The sequence below is a fragment of the Rhinichthys klamathensis genome, unplaced genomic scaffold (assembly GCF_029890125.1).
Source record: "Rhinichthys klamathensis goyatoka isolate OS25496 unplaced genomic scaffold, OSU_Roscu_1.1 h1tg000685l_1, whole genome shotgun sequence".
NCBI lineage: Eukaryota > Metazoa > Chordata > Actinopteri > Cypriniformes > Leuciscidae > Rhinichthys > Rhinichthys klamathensis.
Genome location: NW_026607114.1, coordinates 972,844 through 978,826, shown reverse-complemented (window position 1 = coordinate 978,826; position 5,983 = coordinate 972,844).

The following is a 5,983-nucleotide window of genomic DNA, read 5'->3' as shown; positions in this document are numbered from 1 at the left end:
GAGACACGAAGGTAAATATATATTCTACAATTGCAGGTTTATATTCCACATTTCAGGTGTTTTCTCGCAATTGCGAGTTTATATCCCACATTTCAGGCGTTTTCTCGCAATTGCGAGTTTATATCCCACATTTCAGGGGTTTTCTCGCAATTGCGAGTTTATATCCCACATTTCAGGGGTTTTCTCGCAATTGCGAGTTTATATTCCACATTTCAGGCGTTTTCTCGCAATTGCGAGTTTATATCCCACATTTCAGGGGTTTTCTCGCAATTGCGAGTTTATATTCCACATTTCAGGCGTTTTCTCGCAATTGCGAGTTTATATCCCACATTTCAGGCGTTTTCTCGCAATTGCGAGTTTTTATCCCACATTTCAGCCGTTTTCTCGCAATTGCGAGTTTATATCCCACAATTCTGACTTTCTCGTAATTGAGAATTTACATCGCACATTTCAGGCGTTTTCTCACAATTGCGAGTTTATATCCCACATTTCAGCTGTGTTTTCTCGCAATTGCGCGTTTATATTCCACAATTCTGACTTTTTCTCGTAATTGAGAATTTACATCGCACATTTCAGGTGTTTTCTCGTAATTGCGAGTTTATATCCCACAAGTCTGTCTGTGGGCGATTCCCACCAAAATATGGGTGCAAAAAACATTGTGCATAAAGAAAATGTATACTATTTTTAGGATCATTAAGGGTTGTTAGACATTGACATGGTGTTCTTGGACCTTAAGCATATTTGCCCATCAATTTCACATCTTTGAGTAATACTGACAGGAGACACAATGGTAAATATATATTCAACTTCTGTCTATGATGATCAAGCATGCCATAAAATGTGACTATTGTTTAGTATTTTTATTCTTTTGTTATATTTTGTTAGATCTCATTAGATTTTTATAACTGTCATTTTACATTCATATTTTACAGTCAATTTACTGTAGTAAAATGTTTTCACAGTTAAATTGATAAAGTAAATTCAGTATAAAACTAGTGTATTAATTTAGCAGACACTTTTATCCAAAGCAACTTTAAAAAAAAAAAGCAATACAACAAGGATTCATCATCACATGGTAATGAACTGCACAGCAATTATGTTTAGCAGCACAGAACTCTATGATTTGTTTATTTTTGTTGTGTGTGAATCATTCAGTTACTCTGAGGTGATCAAATTTATTAAAGGATTTCAATTGATAATTATAATGCATTGTCATTTTTATGGTTACATTTGATTTTCATCCTTTCAAATCATGATAAACAAACACCTTTAACTGCGTCATTTGCATATAGCCGGAAATGCACCGTGACCATATAAGGAGGAGAAGGGAGAGGGATTTCATTGGCTCTTTGTTTATTGAGCTCCAGATTATTAAATATGCACATTAAAGGCAGCCCATTTTCTGCCACATAAGAAGAAAAAAAAATCATGGTTTTGTAAATCATAAATAATTATGACAGAAGTCGAAACTCGAAATTATGACATACTAAATTACATTTAGGCTATATAAAACTGAAATTATGACTTAAGTTATATTTTATTTAAATCATTCCTTCAAACCTGAATAAACACTTGAACATCTTTATTTGCATATTGTATTTCATAATTGAGTTTTTATTTCATAATTTTGATTAACCAAAGCATGATTATGTTTTTCTTATGTTGCGCAAATGGGCTTCCGTATGCAAGTTTGAGAAACGGCGGGAAGGTTTTCAACGCTTCTGTTGGTGACTCACTGACTTTCCTCTGTGGAAAACAAAAGAAGATATTTTGAGAAATGTCTGGCTGTTGTTGGTCCTTACAGTGACAGGACAGGGTTTGAACGGTGAGTAAATGATGACAGAATTGTAATTTTTCAATGAACTGTTGCTTTAAAAAAATAGACTCGAATGTTTACCGAATTATTCAAGTCTCTTGCAGATTTTGTGTCAGTTAGCCAAACTGCTTATATGTGTTGTAGTAATAAACAGTTAATTTAATATTTAATGCTAAAAACAAAGGCTGATTCGGATTGAGAACGAGACTGTCAGTTGTTAGTATTTTTTAGACTCTTAGTGTCTATAACACTGACTAAAATACATAGAATTTTGCTAACGTTCCCATTAAGTTATGAAAACGTTGTTTATGAATGTTCTCAGAACGTTCAGTTAATTTTTTTTCGCCTTGGTCATGTGAACGTTAAGGGAACATTCCATTTTCTGATTCTTCAAACATTATAGAACGTTACGTTTGAATGTTCTCTGAACGTTCTAAAACAATTAGTAGCTAACATTTAAAAAACGATTGAGAGAACCTGCCAGAACGTTCCCTGTTCAAGATTATTGTTGATAAAACTTTGTGTTTTGTCAATGATAACATAGCTACTGATGACCATTTTGTGAGGGAAGTAAATTTCTATAAATAAAAGGCAAATAATTGACGCACATAAACTGAGGTATTAAAGACGCCCTTTTAATATAATAATAATCTACACACGCTGGCGCCCCCTGCAGGTCAGAGGATGTACTGAATATTTAAATCGCATTTAAATTCAGATCAAATGGCCCTTAAATCTTCTGCATTGGAGGAGAAGCTCGAAATTCAGGCACACTTGTAGCAAACACACACACACATATAAACACAACTGATAAACCGTTGTCTGGCTTTTATTTATCGTATCTGCAATAGTTGTGTTATGGTCAGAATACAGTGACCTTACTTGATCAAGCGCACCGCAGGCCTTCAGATAAGAGGAGCAATATAAGAGCCAATGAAGAGAGCGGCCTGTAATTATTTGTGTGCTGTCAGGAGAAGGGCCTCGGGACCCCGCGATTCAAATCTGGAGCCGAGAGGAACAAATATCAGGCCATGCTCGCGACACCGATGAAATTACACCAGTTTGTCACGAACGCCAGACCGCAAACAATATCATCTTGCAAATGTGAGTCTCAGTACTCGGTGAAACATGGGATGAAAGTCTCTTAGTGCTGTAATAACTGCAAATGAAATATATGAGCCTTTTTATATTTCCTCTCTATGTATTTATTTAGGGACAGATATATCGCACAAGCTTTTATCTCTCCTATTCCATGATTTTATATTAATTAACCGTGACTGTGATCAGTAGAGCTGTGCAACGATTAATCACATCCAAAATAAAAGTGTGTTTACATTATATATGTGTGTGTGTGCTGTGTATAATTTTGTATATATAAATACACACACATGCATGTATATATTTAAGAGAAATGTGTTATTTATATATACAATATTTCTATTTATATATTATATAAATATATATACAGTACATACATGCAAATATTTCTCAAAGATATACATGCATGTGTGTATTTATATATATATACAAAATAATTATACACAGCACACACACGTATATTATGTAAACACAAACTTTTATTTTGGATGCGATTAATCGTTGCCCAGCTCTACTAAAATTACAGTTTTGTTTTTTTTCCCCCGTTTCCTTTTTTTTTTTTTTTTTGGAGTGCCGGCGCGGCCGTTTGAGGAACGGCTCCACACGCACGATTCCTGATTTGGCAAATTTGAAGTTCACCGCCGTGTTGGCAAGCGGCGCGATAAGGCCGGTGTTATTCATTTCTCTTATCTGTTTGTGATGGTTCTTTATAATCCAATGCCTGCTCATTTTCAGCGGCAGGAGGGATGATTTGTGCAGCCGGACCTTTGTGTGTGTGTGTGTGTGTGTGTGTGTGTGTGTGTGTGTGTGTGTGTGTGTGTGTGTGTGTGTGTGTGTGTGTGTGTGTGTGTGTGTGTGTGTGTGTGTCTCGCGTGAGGGTCAGAGCAGATGAAGCTGCAGTGTATCAGATGTGGAGTGTGTGGCGTTCGGTGTGGATAAACACGGGTGACTATTAAACCCTGTTCCGGGTGTGTTGAGTATCAGGGTCGTGTCTAACAGCGCTCGCGTCTGAAGCGCTCAGCAAACCCACTCCACGCCCCAGGGTGATGCGCACGCTTGTGGACAACACACAATAAACCAATAAAAGGTCATTGTGACTTTCTGTCTCACAATTCTGACTTTATTTTTGTAATTCTGACTTTATTCTTGCAATTCTGACTTTCTCACAAATTCAGTTTATAACCCACAATTCTGACTTTATTTCTTGTAATTAAGTTTATCACTCGCAATTCTGAATTTGTTTCTCGCAATTATGACTTTTTAACTGACAATTCTGACTTTCTTGCAAATTCAGAGTTTATAACTAGCAATTCTGACTTTATTCTTGCAATTCTGACTTTATTCTTGCAATTCTGACTTTCCCGCAAATTCAGAGTTTATATCTCGTAATTCTGACTTTATTTTTGTAATTCTGACTTTATTCTTGCAATTCTGACTTTCCCGCAAATTCAGAGTTTATATCTCGCAATTCTGACTTTGTTCTTGCAATTCTGACTTCATAACTCGCAGTTCTGACTTTCTTGCAAATTCAGAGTTTATTTCTCGCAATTCTGACTTAAGTCAGAATTACAAGAATAAAGTCAGAATTGCGAGTTATAAAGTCAGAATTGCGAGAAATAAACTCTGAATTTGCAAGAAAGTCAGAATTGCGGGTTATAAAGTCAGAATTACAAGAATATTTAACCCGCAATTCTGACTTTCTTGCAAATTCAGAGTTTATTTCTCGCAATTCTGACTTTATGACTCGCAATTCTGACTTTATTCTTGTAATTCTGACTTTATAACTCGTAATTCTGACCTTCTTGCAAATTCAGAGTCTATATCTCGCAATTCTGACTTTATTCTTGTAATTCTGACTTTCCCGCAAATTCAGAGTTTATATCTCGCAATTCTGACTTTATTTTTGTAATTCTGACTTTATTCTTGCAATTCTGACTTTCCCGCAAATTCAGAGTTTATATCTCGCAATTCTGACTTTATTTTTGTAATTCTGACTTTATTCTTGCAATTCTGACTTTCCCGCAAATTCAGAGTTTATATCTCGCAATTCTGGCTTTATTCTTGCAATTCTGACTTCATAACTCGCAGTTCTGACTTTCTTGCAAATTCAGAGTTTATATCTCGCAATTCTGACTTTATAACTCGCAATTCTGACTTTATTCTTGCAAATTCTGACTTTCCCGCAAATTCTGACTTTATCACTCGCAATTCTGACTTTCCCGCAAATTCTGACTTTATATCTCGCAATTCTGACTTTATTCTTGCAATTCTGACTTCACAACTCGCAGTTCTGACTTTCTTGCAAATTCAGTTTATTTCTCGCAATTCTGACTTTCTAACTCGCAATTCTGACTTTATTCTTGCAATTCTGACTTTCTAACTCGTAATTCTGACTCTGTAACTCGCAATTCTGACTTTTTTTCTAAGAATTGAGAGATATAACTAAATTTTGAGTTATAAAGTCTGAATTGCAAGAAATAAGACAAAAAGTGAAATTACCTTTTTAATCTTGTATTCCTTGGTATAATCAAGTCAAGTCAGCTTTATTCCTACAGCGCTTTATAGAGAAGTAGAGATTGTTTCACAGTAATAAACAGAATCAATGATGCAAACGTCCTCAAATATATGAGTCTGATTCGGATCGGTCTGTAAGCGGCTCTACAGAAGGCATTATTCAGACCCGGTCAGTTCAGAAGGAGTCCGCCGTGGACTGGCCTCATGCTGTGTGTGTGTGTGTGTGTGTGTGTGTGTGTGAGCGCACACGCCGTGCGGGTAATTGTGTATTTGCATGCATTAGTGCTCTTTAATAGAGGCAGTTGTGCCCTCGCCTGATTTCAATGTTTCTGAAAAATATTGATCTCCACTAATTGACTTTCTGTCCGAGGCCTAATGATTAAACTCAAACTGCAACCTTTGCTTTGAATTTGTGAAGTCCCGCGGGGCCCTTTAAGCAAACTCAGGGAATATGATCACGGGACGCTCATAAACGCTCATGGAAAACTGCCTTAAGACATCAGACGAGCTTTACTGGAGCCAAAGGAAGAAGGGCAGAGAAAGTGTGGCTAACCC